The sequence below is a fragment of the Parus major genome, chromosome 12 (genome assembly GCF_001522545.3).
Source record: "Parus major isolate Abel chromosome 12, Parus_major1.1, whole genome shotgun sequence".
Taxonomy (NCBI): Eukaryota; Metazoa; Chordata; class Aves; order Passeriformes; family Paridae; genus Parus; species Parus major.
The window spans coordinates 15,604,739-15,617,691 of NC_031781.1; the positions used below are offsets into that span (position 1 = coordinate 15,604,739).

At 43.6% G+C, this 12,953-nt stretch overlaps 1 long non-coding RNA gene across 1 annotated transcript; it reads right to left on the reverse strand.

Annotated features, from left to right (window-relative positions):
• Positions 1 to 5,496: 5,496 nt before the first annotated feature.
• On the reverse strand, positions 5,497 to 12,553 carry LOC117245074. The gene is made up of 5 exons (XR_004499268.1): positions 12,370 to 12,553; positions 6,495 to 6,567; positions 6,114 to 6,309; positions 5,924 to 5,984; positions 5,497 to 5,697 (listed from the first exon to the last, which is right to left on the reverse strand). It is a non-coding gene; the product is annotated as an uncharacterized LOC117245074 (long non-coding RNA).
• Between the last annotated feature and the right edge of the window lie 400 nt (positions 12,554 to 12,953).

The window sequence follows — 12,953 nt, forward strand, 5'->3', positions numbered from 1 at the left end:
CTGGGAATCGGAGTCTCCTTCCTGCTCTGCCACTGACTCTCTGCAGAGCCTTTTATCCCCCCACTTCACACCCTCAGACTCTCCCGTAGCTCTGCTGCTCACCTAAACAGTGACGTCCAAATAAATGCTCCGGCGGCTGTCAGGCATTTAAATATGTGTAGAATCGAGTCTCATTTCTGTGAGAGAGGGCAGTGTCTCACCGTAGGTAACCACAGGGCTCAGTGCAACAGTAGGTTGATCTCAGCTCTATTACCTAAATCCTGTTGTGATTCAAATCGTCATCCTCCTGGACAAACATTCCTTAAATTGGAAGAACCACTGTAAAAATGCCTTGTGGAACAGAGCAGGCTACTTTTATCACAGGAGAACACTCATTGGCTACTGTTGTGGAACTGCAAATTGCCTTTCTAGTTGTCTTTGTGCAAGTTCTCTGGTGCATGTGTGAAAAACAGTAAAAACCTCAGCAGCTTCCACACCACCATTCATAGTAAATTAATAATCCAGAAGCAGACTCTCACATCCTGGATAAATTCACTTAGCCTGAAAGAAAGGGTCCAAATCCCCAGCCTTGGCTCTCCTTCATCCCATGCTAGCACAACACAGCTATGCTCTTTTAAACAGCAGGAGTTGCAATATAGTCAAAATAGGAGGGAACAAGCCCACAGCATGAGACCACATCTCTCCAGCTCATTCCTTACCTGGGGAGCTGTCACCTTCTTGCCTACTGTTCCTGACACTTAACACCCCTCCAGACCTCTAGTGAGCCTAGGAAAGGGGAGAGAGAAAAGGCAGAAGCAGGAAGGAGCCGCAAGGTTGCATAAAGAAATGTGAGAAGTAGATGTGGGTAAAAGGGAGGGAACTGGATGTGCTGATGGGAAATGGAAAGATTTACAGGACAGGAGACACAAATTAGCAGGAGGAAAGGTCTCATCTTGCTGTCTGGGATACAGTTTGTTGAAAGTAGGCTGGACAGGATATCAGACAGGGATTATGTAGGATCAACAACCCCCTGATATGTGTGGATGGAGCAGTTTGCCAGCTGTGGGTGCTTTTACTGGGCTGCTGAGCCACAGCAGACAGGAGTTCACAGCTTTCCCTGGCCTGGTGCTGTCCTGTGCTCATAATTTCTTCCCATCTCTTGGCCTCAGTTTTCCCATCCAGACAGCAGAGACAGCCCCATTTCTAGCACTGGGTTGCTGTCAAAACGAATTAAGATTTCCAAAGAGTACTTTGAAATGCAGATATTATGCTCACTAGTTTTAATGTCTCCAAAGCGGTCTCCAGATATCTCTAAATCCTCAACACATCCCTGATCAATTCCTGTTTTGCATAGGAGGAAGCCAAGCAGAGGGACAGAGGCTTTAGTCCATCTCTTTTATGTTGTGTTCTGAGGGTCCCCCTGACCTTGCCATGGCTCAGCTTCCCAGTTTTTGTCCCACAGTGTTTGATCCCATCCAAACATTTTGCTGGTGACACCAGCACCACACATGCAGAGCCTCCACACCTGATTATTAATTACTGCCTTATTAGCAATAAATTACTAGCCCCAGAAAACTATTTCCTCCTGCAAGTCAATGCCCAGGCTTGAGCTCCCATCCCCTCCCTCACCCTGGAGTTACACTCACAGTTCTGGCACCCACTGCACCCTGCAGGGCCCTCCCAGAAATCTTGGGCACTGTGGGGCTGCACTAAATCTCCCCCTGTATTTTCCTTGCCTTTGCAGGTGCACTGGGAAGGAGCAGGACACAGGAGCTTCTGGTCCCCAGGCCTGTGATCAAATTATCTCTCCCTCTGTCACACATCCTAATCATCGCAGCTGGCGGCCATGCCAACAATATTAACGCTGCTGAGTAGCTTTCAGTTTTGCAATTAGCAAGGTTTTCTGCTTCCCTCAAATAAAAAATAGGCTGGTGCTTCTTAGCACTGCATAAATGATACAGAGACATTCAGGGCCCACGTTCCTGCCTTGTTGAGATGAACTGACATTAGAAGTGCTGGAGATATTTTAAGTCTTCTGAAGATTAAAATGGTTACAAAGCTTATTATTTCTAAACATGTTTATCCTGCCTCTCCTTTTTGTTTGCAAAATTAGGCAAAGCACAGTTTAAACAAACAACTATTGTACTATTAAACATTGATTAAAGAAAAGGGTTCCATTTAAATTATTAAGTGGTAAGATAAAAAGCATCCCTTCTCTTTTGTACGCTACTTTATTCAGAAGTCAAACTTCTGTAGTCTCACTGAATGCTAATGAGCAGCATAATAATGCACAAGGGCAAGAGGGGGCTGAGTAATTAAAAACAGAGGCTAGAAATCAAAGGGCTTGAAATACACTTAAGAAAATAATTCAATTATACATTAGAAACCTGGGATAATCAAGACACATCCCACAGTTTCATTCATCATTATGCCCCAATTTTATATCTCTACTGGTTTGCTGAACACAGGAAGCAGCGATTGGGACTTTCATGTGTGATGCCTCAGCTGGAGAGACAAAGGCAACGTGCACTCAGGTCCCATCCTCATCTCTGCTCATTGAAAACAGCTTCACTTGAGTGAGTAAATTCTCACTCACCTGATTTAGGGAAATATTTCTGGTCACAAGACAATTCTGCATTGGTTCTATATTCCTTTTCTCTGTGGCTTTGCAATTAATTAACTCAAGTCTCTGCACCCACCATTTTATCTTCCCTACAAATCCATCTCTCACCAGTCTCCCTGGCTTCACCTCTTCCCACGGCTTCAGGCTTGCCTGGTTATCCACAAAAACCTCTGCCAAGCAAAGCAGTGGGTAGGTTTGTCCAGCAAACCATGGATTTAGCTGTAAACTGTGTATTAGTCTCATGATTTAGCATCATGAGACTCTGAGGTTTCCACGCAACACAAGCTGGGTCACAAAGTCCTGCTGTAGCTCTGCAATGTCACTTTTACAGGCCAAGGAGTCCCAGCACAGCTCCTGGTTTCCAGGACAGCAAAGCAGACTGTAACATTTATAGGGAATTCCAGTGCCATGTGAAAGCAAGGAAAAATGAGACAGTTTAGTCTTGTTCAGTGACTCTGGAGATCAACAGAGGATTTAAGTGATTTTGCCTTGTGCAGTCTGGATGCAATAAGCAATTATCAAACTTAGACTCATTGCACTGACTCCAGCTTAAAGGAAGGAACTGTAAGTGATGCATTGTCAGGCACCATGGAAAAAACAGAAAAAGTGAAAACAAGAGTTTCCATCTGACAAAGAGCACTGTGTTCACAAGCATTGCAGACACACAAATTGCTACCCACTTTTGGTACATAATTAAGGCAATGCCAGGAAAAAAAATGTTGGAAACAACCCAGCAAAGAAAAACTCAGGAATTTTAGCAAAACCAGCAGTGAATTGTATATCAGCTTCCTGAGAAATCAGAGCCTTTTCATTAGAATTTTTAAAGGTTTAAACATAGAGTTGTATCTAATGAGCAATTGAGTCAAACCAAACCCTGCTGGGCTCCAGGAGCCCGGAGTCCAACACAGGGCACAACTTTGAACAGTGAGAAAAGGAAACCAGAACCTCAGGTCAAGTTTTCCAAAACTAGGGGTCTCAAAATGAAGGTTATGACTCCAGCAGATGGGGACTGTTTAGTGTAGCTCCAACTATTACTGAGCTTTGCTGCATCTTCCATTCAGGAAGAAACAAAAGGCTGCATGTGAAGAGCCAATTTCAACCAGTGTAAGACAGCAGCTCATGTGGCTGTTTCAGGATTTCCCCAGCATTATCAGCCATGGATTCCTCAATCAGAAATAAAGCTCTTTTTGAGATGATTCAGCTTCCCCACCAAAAAAGATGCACACTCACTTGTTAAACAGGAGATCATTAAGACAAACAAACCAGCTCATAATGTGGAGTAGTGTTTGCCAGAGGTGGAGAGGGAAATGTGCAAGACAGACATTACATTTCAACCTACAGTGAGTTAGAGAGCAAAATATCCATTTTCCCCCCTTTTTTCTAATGAGGAATTAATTTTGAGAAGAGAAGACACAGACAGCCACGTCACTCGATTTTGCAGAGGGAGTGACTGGAAGTGGGGAGCTGCACCCAGGGGCAGAGCCTGAGCCACAGAGGAGCCCCACTGCTCAATATTCATTTCTCAAGTTTGTGGCTGAAATACTCTAATAGATATCTTAGTGACATCCTTTTCCGAGAAACAGTCTGGGGCAGTAATTCTGACAGGACAAGTCAGCTGTAATGAATCTCTTTCCTCAGCACAGATGGGGCCTCGCTTTACTCACGTGCATTGCTCCTTCCACTCCCTAAGACTATGTGGAGACAAGAGAAAGCAGCTCTGGCCTCTTATCTTACCTGCCTGAAACAATATTGTGGCAATCAATAAATGAACTACATTTTCTTTAAATATGCAATTACATGGAATAGATTATAGAAGTGACAAAACCCAGAACAACTCCACAAACACAGAGCTGGGCTCTGATTTCTATCAATACAAGATGAAAGTCGTGTAGTTGCTCATTTACAGCTCAAAGCTGCATTATTTTCCCTAACTCAGGCTCTATTGGTAGTCAGCTGAACACTCTAAAGCAGAAATACCAACTCATCTTGATATTCCTCCCACAGTAAATAATGATTTACAAAGGAGGGGGAGAAATCTCCCTTCCCCTCCCTCTTTCAATTCATTAAGCTCAACTGTGATAACCAGTGAGGCATACAGGAAAGGGTTAGGTATCTCTGCCTCTGAATATTTAATTCAGGACTAAATGTAATGCACAGCATCCTTGCACCCTTGGGAGTTCAGCAGCCAATATGCCAATGAATATATCCTGACAATAGTGATTTTTTTCTGCACTTTGGAGGCATGAGTGACATTTGCTCACCACATATGTTACATCGGATGCTGAGGTCTACACTTGTGAGAAATTAATCAGAATCCATCTGTTTCCTTCTCATCCTGGACAATTTCATTACAACTTAACCAAAGATTATAGGATTCCCATGTCTGTGTCCCCAGCCCCCAGTCCAGTCTTGGTGTTTCTATAGCAAATGATTAAAGCTGCTTAGTTTAAGTAAGGTCAGAATCAATCTTCCTTTCTGTAGGGAAAGGCATAATGCTCATGGGCAGGGTCCAAAATCTGCTCTAAATTACATGTAGGTAAATCCAGAATATCCCTACTGAACCAAAGGGGGTTCAGATTTATCACAGAGCAGGTTGTGGACCTTGGTCTATCAGTACATACTTCTAGTGGCTGATTTTGGTGGATGTCAGGCTCAAAATGGCACAATCACTGCAGGTCCTCTGTTACATTTTCATTTACCTGCCCAGGTGGTGAAGGGGCAGGGCTCAGCCCTTCTGTGAGGCTTATAGACACCATGACACTGTTGGGAAAAGGAAGTGCTCTGGCTTAAAATATTGTCTTTACTTAGGTGGCTTGGAAAATTCTTTGCTGGCTTCGTATTTACTGGTACCTCTTTAATTCATTGTGGTAGCAAGGGAGACCTGGACACAAAGGTTGCTTGGACCCTGTTTTATAATGCCAACATTTGCACAATGATGGATGAAGAGCTTAAAAGTGAGGGATTCTAGAAGTTCTTTGGACAAGGCACAAATGGCTTAACAAGCCCAGAAGCAGAAATATCCACCAGATTCTGGTACCGAATTACTCCGTGACAGCTCCAAACATGAGGCTTCCAGAATGACAGAGAAGCCAAAGCTGTGAACCAAAAAGAAAGGTTTCCATTACAAAAACTGGACAGGGAGACACGGAGTGAGAGGCCTGGGGAAGCCCAGTAAAGAGGAAAAAACGCTCCAGGGATAAGGAGCTGAGAGGCACCAGGGGTCTGCAGGTCAGGGAGGCCAAACTTGACACAGAGGGGCCAGGCTGAAGGTTGCTGGCTGCACACACTCCTGGCAGGTCCCAAAACCTTTCCACCACTTACCTGTGGCTGTGGCAGAGAGACCTCAAGCAAAAGAGTTCACCCAGCAGCAGGGAGGTGGAAGCTGGAGATGTGCAAAGCAAAACACCATCAGCAGCCTGAGACGGAGCCGGGAGAATCTCCCCGAGCCCGCTCCGAGCTGTGCTGCCTCCCCCACTCCTCCCAGCCATTATTCCAGCTGACTTGCAGATACCTGATAGTTATTTCTGAAATGAAGGTGTGTTCAGATCAGACTGTCACAGCCTGTCTTTTCAATCAGGAGTTATTTGATCAGATGGTTTTTTGCTGTAACATAATCACACGATACCGGGGCTGGAAACGGGGTCTCCATTCCAGCTCTGGGGCTGCATGCTTCCTTGCCAATAAGATATTGACACATTGGGAGATAGCTGTAAAAGAAAAGGAAGATCTTGCATAAATTAACTTATGCTATTTATAGACATGGAGAGCAGTCTATCCATGGGACCATCTGCTAATCTATGTCCCATGGCAATTAAAGTCAACATTTCACTACATCTTCTTCATCAAGGGCTGAGATTATGCACTGAACTCCTTTTTTTTGTGTAACACTAACCTTGCATCTGTGCTGTTTAGTGTCTCTTTCCAATTTTCCATGGCACTTCCCATGTCCATTCTCTGAGTGCCTGCTGCAAGAAAGAAAAAGCTCAAATGGGTGATTTTTATTAATTTATAGTGAAGAGGAGGAATAGGTTTCTCATGTTTTTCAAGAGCTCCTCTGTTGTAATAACAAGGAAACGGACATTATGTACTAAATTAATGAATTTTTATGTTTGATACAAAGTGATCTTCACACAGTCAAATTTTATCAATGCTTCTTGTTACAAACAAACAACATGGATTTTCAGAAGTAACTTATGACTTTGGAAATTATGTTTTTAATGTTTCAAGCCAAGATGCTTCCAAAAGTTATCAAAAACCTGAGAGCAGCCCTCTTCAAACCATCTCATTTTCTTCAAGGAAAGCTGGAAGCCTGAAAAGAATGGCATCCAAACATTCTGCTTTAGAAAACATGTAAAGAGAGAATCCAACTGTACCACTTGTCCAGATTATAGATATAGAGAATTTTCTGAAGTAACTTGAAAACTTGAGTCCTACTGCCTTATTCTGTATTTTTTATACACAACATATTTTTATTACTCCATGTAATTTTAATAATTTATACTGGCACCATCACTTTAGCAATTGCATTCACTACATTTAGCAGTAGGAGTTTCTGTAACAGCAAGGAAGAAAATATATTAGATTCAATTAGCTGGAGGGTTTGCAGAAAGGCAACCTTACAGCAGGACTGAAGGGCTCCTGCTCAGGCCAAAGATATTACTTTACAGAAATAATTACAGAAATCCATGTTTCATGGACACTTACACATTTGGTTAATTAAAAAAAAATAATAAAGGCTTTCTTAGCTAGTGAATTGACCAATTACACAAATAAAAACTCGAGTAATGCTCCACCTCTGTCACAGCTGATATTACAGAAAGCTTCTCTTTTCCAGCTGTGTGGGGATGTGTGTGAGGGAAGGAAAGAAATGGAAATGTTAAGCAGTGACACAACCAAAGTTTATCCCACATTGGTCTGAGCCCTCACTGCAGCCACAAAACAATCAGAAATTGTGTGAGCACAGAGCTTTCCCCAGTTTGTGCTGGCTGAGCCCCTCTGAGGGGAGTGAGCACCTCCCAGACATCCCTTCCCTCCCCTCTCTCTGGTTCCCACTTTCCACCACAGGATCCAAAACCTGAGCTTTACACCCACAGCTGTCTTCCCAAAGCTCCAAACTCACTGCTCAAAGCCCAGAGGTTATTATACAAAGTCCTAGAGGAGAAAACTGGTGTAATACCTTCCCTCAGCACCTAGAGACACAACAGACCATTACTGGCCACGGATATAACATATGCAGAGTATACCAGGGCAGAGATATAAGTATTTGTGGAGAGGCTTTAAAGCCATTGTTGTCCATTTTTGCACATTAAAACCCACAAAGAGTTTTATTTAGAGCACTAAATCTTTTCATTTCTCTCTGGCTAGATTTTTTTGTTGTTAAAATATTCATCATGCACTCCAAGAATCTCGATGCCAAGTATTTATTTTATTCTTTATAACCTTTTAAAATAGTTTCTTTAAAATATCTTCAGGTGTGCATATTGCTCTTTAAAAAAACACTGAAAATAATGGTTAATTGTAAAACAGAAAAGAGAGAAATGAGGCATCAGGCACTGCTGAGACCTCAGTAGAACAAAGGGTGAATTCCACAAAGTTCAGTGCTAAGGGCAAACAGAAAGGGCATTTTTTCAAAGTTAAAAGTTTTCAAAGTTAAAATTTTTCAGGTTTCACGTAAGTAAATGTAACTTTCTATTGCCTGTGGGTGGGGGGTTGGGGGTGGGGAAGGCTTCTTTAAAGGGGATATTTGTGTCAAAGGCTTACATTTCCATTTCCCTTCAGATGAACAATATTTTTTGTGAGGTGGGTGACTGGCACTGAGAAAAATCAGTATTTTCTGTCTGAAAATTCCCCTCTAATCTTGATACCCCTGGAGGCTGAGCCCAGCTCGTCCTGCAGCTTTTGGGATGGTGGCAAATCAGCCCCTTTCTGCCTGGAAAGAGCCTTTGGATAGACCCAGCTCAGCCAGGGCTGGCTCACACCCGGTGCTGTGCTGCTCCTCACCCTGCAGCCTCTCAGCCAGGGCTGCTGGCTGTGATCAAATGCAATCTGGCAGCTGTGAAGCTCACTTACAAAGGCCTGGGAAGAGATTACCTTCAGCTTCCAGAACGGTTCTTTTAATCTGAAGAGAAGCAGACACCTCCTCTCTCCTCCCCAGGAAGCCTCTGCTTTATGCATGGAGTCAACCTCATTTTCAACACCACAATTCGAACCATTCTGTTCCCTTCTCTATTCTCATGTGGGATTTAACTTCTTCCACATGGAAAAAAAATATTTTAACTTCCCTTCTTTCTGTTTCTTCTCACAGAAGGAGGAGTCAGAGTGAGGCAGAAACCTGAAAAATTATCCCAGACTTTCACCAACTGCTTTGGCACCTCCTCCAAGAGCTCTCTGGCCACTGATGGCTCCTTGGAGGACACAACAGCATCTCCATGTGATTTCACAGAGAATTTGTGCCATTGCTTCCCTGTCCAAAGGACTTCCATTCTGTGTCTATATAAATATAGAAAACAGAAGATAATGTTTACCAGAGATCCTCTCCAAGGAGCAAGGGATGTGCTTGTACATAGCTATTCCACCTGTTTAATTTTCTCTCCCAGACACTGAGATTAATGAAATAAAGGCAAGGCTGCATTTGTAGACACTGACTACCCTATAACTGAACACAGAACTTAACACTGAACGTCTGGGTCATTTGAAAGGTGACCTGCATTTGTGAGAAAAAGCATTTGGTTTATTTATGGACAACAGAGGGACTCACACTGGATTCACTATATCATAGGCTTCCCAAGCTAAATGCTCCAGTTAAGGCAGAGTAAGTAAAGACATCCCACATCTGGGGAAGAGCTTGCTCTTTTTCAGCAAATTGCTGCTTCTATGGCATATTGGGTATCATTAATGGATTAAATAACTTTTATGAAACATGACCTGCTATTTCTACAAACAAGTCTCTTAACTTTACCACAAATATTTCCTCCAAACTCTTTGATTTTCATTTAGTGTCTATCTGAAAGGCTAAAGACCCAGGCACTCCACTCAGATGCACTGACATTATCTTTTAATTAGCAGAGGTCACTTAATGCTTTTAGTGCAATCAACAGTTGCTTTCTTTCCATGATCAACTACAAGAGCACTGCAGTTAATGCAGACTGATTAAAACTTGAAAATCCTTTAGTGTAGAAGTATCTCAGGACAAATATAATCAAGCTACTGCCTGTAGATCATTTTCCTTGACAGCTTTGATTGCAGCACCACCAGGAAGAGCAATCCAGGAGCTGTGGGTAAAGGGCCTCTCTTGTCCCGTGGGTCTCACTGAGCCCTGATAAAGCCATGGGTGAAATTAATCCCCGGGGTTATCTCCACCTGCATGTGCTGGACATCCATTGAGCACTTCCAAAACCTTGTCTCAGTAGGGGGAAAACTAAAATTAGTGCTCACAGGTGATTGTTAAATGATAAGTAAAGCTCACACTGGCGAGATTTACACAACTCGCTGCTTGGCACTGCAGCTGAAAGCACACAGGAAAAATTAGGACCAACCATATTATGTCTTGTAAATGTAAATCAGACTCCCTCACATGAAGCTGAAGCTGAGATCCCTGACAGATTTCACTGAAGACCTATTGGGTATTTGGTAGTGAGGAATTGGTCTGAAGACAACAATTTTTTGGGGAGTAGGGACCATGTTCAGCCCAAGAGAGTGACAAGTCTTCTCTATCAGAGCCACCTGCCCTGTTAAGAAACACCTTAAAAGCTAAAGGCAGACAGATTGGGCTATTGTCTCCAATGCCTAATAATTTTGTTAATCCTTATTCTTTTGACCCATGTACAAAGAAAATTATTCTAGGAAACCAATAATAACCATTTCTTTTTAATCCCTGCATTATATCTGCTATGGAGGTCACAAAATCAGTAAAATGAGAAGAGCTTGAGCTCTTACTATGCCAGTTATAAATTCACAAAGGTTTTTAATCTTGGTAGCTTTTCATTGCTAGACAAGGAGCATATGTCAGAAGACATATCACAAACAACAAAACCAGGATGAACCAGACCAAAAGAAATAGAGCAAGCATGTCCATTTAAAAAACAATTACATAGAGCTCCCTTGGAATGGCCATACACATCCCCAGACCAGCAGCTTTCATCTCCTCTGCTGCATTTAGGTTATGAAAGGATTTAGTTTCCCAAGAAAAGAATTTGAGACACAAGGAAGGCAGGGCAATTTTAAATTAAACAGCATGACTATGGTAACATCTGCAATAGATTGGATGCCCTAAACACAGTGCAGGAGAGATCTGTCGTCTTATCTACGGTTTGGTAAATAATTTCTGCTACTTCAAGGGTCATTACATCTTCAGCTCTTTCTGTCATTTGTGATTCCACTGAGGGGCTGAAGAATAAAGTCTCTACAGGTGCTTGTGGTGCAAGTGAGCAGCTATAAATAACATCCTGGAGTTCTGCTGTGCGGGGTATAAAATCCTCATTCCCAGCCTGACGTGCCTTCATTAGGCACCGACTCCCAGCCCCACAGATCTCAGCATCTCCCAACATTGAATTTGGCAGGCGGTCACTAAGCAGCAGGATGAGCCATTAGGGAAAAGGTTTTTCTGTTCCCCCACATCCCCAAAGCTCCACAGAGCTCTCCTGAGAGAAATGAGGATTTGGGGTGAGGGGGAAATCCCGCCAAGTGGCGTGTTCCCAAACTGGTGATTCAGCTCAGAAACCTCCCTCTCCAGTCTGAAGCCTCACTGGGAGGGGGCTGACAGAGCGTGGGGTGGGAGCAGATCCCCACCCTGGGGCTGCTCTCCCACTTCTTTCCCCAGGAGCTGCCGGGTGTTGGCTCCAGCCAAGTGGAGCTTGAGGCTCCCTCGGAGCCAGCCGGCTGTGAGCTGCCCCAGAGCCACCCACCACGGCTCCAGAGCAGACTGAGGGGAGCTAAAATAACCCCTCAGTCTGGCTGGAGACTGCTTCGACCTCTGGGGAAGAGATTTGAGGCTGGGGCTGGTGCAGCAGCATCTCTCTGCTAACCCCCAGAGAGACAAGAGCTTGGTGCACAAAGAAGAGTCATGAAGAACATAAAGGCTGTTCCCATTGTAGGGGTGCTGGTTTTCGGAGAATGCCAAAAATATGAGAGTCACCCTAATTAAAGAGAATGGGGGAAAAACCCAACCAGACTTCGTGTATGAGGTATTAAAACTAAAAGAGCTGAGGAGAAGGTGAAGGGGCAGGCAGAGCTAGACACGTAAGCAGTGCACAGAGACCTCATGGGACAAGGTTAGGACAGAAGTGACAGCTGGTCTGAAGAAATAGCATTTTAAGATCCAAAACTCTGTCAGGAAAATCCAACCGAACGATAGAGGAGTTCAATAAAAAATGGGCAGGCAGAGAAAGGACACAAGGTACATAAATACATGCTTATTCAATAAAGCAAGAAATGGAATGGCAAAATTGAGCAAACAAGGCTGCCTGGTGGTGGGAGACAGCCTGATTTATTTGCCTTGCTGAGACACAGCAGCGTGGAAAACACAGCAGGGAAACTGTGTTGTCTCGGTAGGAATTATTCAGCAAAGCAGGGTTAGGTCATGGCTAGAGCATCACAAAGAGCCCCTGCAAGCCAAGTTTCCACAGGAAGAAAAATCACACAGACGATGCATAATTGATGCAGATGGACCAGGAGTGCTGAACGCTCTGGGGACGGGGAGGAAAATTATTTAAAAGAAAAAAAAAAGCCAACAAATAGTTAATAATAAAGCAGGAGTGACTTCTAATTACCTGTACAGAACTGCCTACAGCCCATGTCACAGTGACAAGCTGTTTCTTAGCAACTCAGAGGCAGCTTTTGGAAGGGCTCCTTCCAAGGAGGGAAGCTCCCACCTTCTGGGGACCAAAGTTCAGCAGTGAGCTCTGACAGCACCATTAGGTTTTAGGGGCTGTGGTACATTGTGATGATGTATTTCACCTCCTGTAGGAAGAGAACAGGCATCAAAAAAAATAAAAATAAAAATAAAAAATCTGGGAATGTGGACAGGAATCAAGCAGCCCTGTGAAGGAGGATATTGAAGTGATGGATTTGGCATGAGGAGCACCCAGGAGTTTCTGGCAGAGGAGGGGTGCAGCATCACCTGTGTCAGCACACAGAAAAGTGCAGATTCTCAGGGCCAGATGGTTTCACCCAAAAGCTCTGCAAGGAGAGAGCAACAGAGCTGCTAGCAGGGATCTCTTCCCATTAACCCCCTTCTTTGAGAAATGCTCAAGACAAATCCATTTCCCAGCCACGATATTTTTTCCTTGCCAAAAAAGCTTATTATTTTGGGAAGTCAGCAAAAGTTACACAAACCTTGCTGAACAACACATTT